Here is an 832-nt window from a genome sequence, read left to right as displayed (position 1 = left end):
AAAAAAAAAAAAAGAATCATCCATCTATACATTCATTCACCCACCTGACCATCATTATAATCAATGACAAATACCTTGTTGGAATATCTTTCTGGATCCTGTGTTCAACTGTTTGTTCCATATCAGATGTTCTGTGAGTCAGCACCATCGACTTCACTGTACTGCCTTCGAGCCACCGTGAGCATCTATGTGTGGTTTGTCTGCAATAGTATCATTCATTTATTTTCTACCTCTAAATTGAATCAAATTTTATATTTAGTCTTTTTGTTTTGTACATTCTCCTTGGCTCCTCTCCGAGGGCTGCAAGGTGGCTCAATTGTTAGCTCTGTCGCCTTGCAGCTGCAAGGTGCCTGGTTCATATTCTGACCTGGGCCGGGGATCTTTCTGCGTGGAGTTTGCATGTTCTCCCCGTGCAATGTGGGTTCTCACCGGGTTCTCCGGCTTCCTCCCACAGTCCAAAAACATCCTGAGGTTAATTGGTGATTCTAAATAGTCCATACGTGTGAATGTGAGTGTGCTTGGTTGTCTCTATATGTAGCCCTGTGATAGACTGGTGACCTGTCCAGGGTGTCCCCTGCCTTCGCCCCTATCCAGCCTCCCCACGCCCCCAGTGAAGACTAAGCAGTATATAGATAATGGATAGATGGATGGACATTCTGCCATCTGTAAACTCAGCTATCTGAGTGACTTGCCTTTAAAAATGTTGCTTTGTGAACATTTAAATGCCAAATGCTACGTTTAAGCTACTGAACTGCTCACATCAGACTTCAGGGAGCTTTTAAACTTCAAATGCGCTTCTCAGTTACATCCATCCATCCATCCATTATCTATA

The 832-nt window shown here is 43.5% G+C and overlaps 1 protein-coding gene across 1 annotated transcript in view; it reads right to left on the bottom strand.

The window, feature by feature from the left end:
- The window catches only part of LOC103353102 (liver carboxylesterase 2-like), an 8,593-nt gene that overhangs the window by 948 nt on the left and 6,813 nt on the right, over positions 1-832 (bottom strand). The gene's annotated exons all lie outside the window — the stretch shown is intronic.

This window comes from Stegastes partitus, unplaced genomic scaffold (genome assembly GCF_000690725.1).
Source record: "Stegastes partitus isolate 25-593 unplaced genomic scaffold, Stegastes_partitus-1.0.2 Scaffold60, whole genome shotgun sequence".
Classification (NCBI taxonomy): Eukaryota; Metazoa; Chordata; class Actinopteri; family Pomacentridae; genus Stegastes; species Stegastes partitus.
This window is presented reverse-complemented; position numbering and strand designations above follow the sequence as displayed.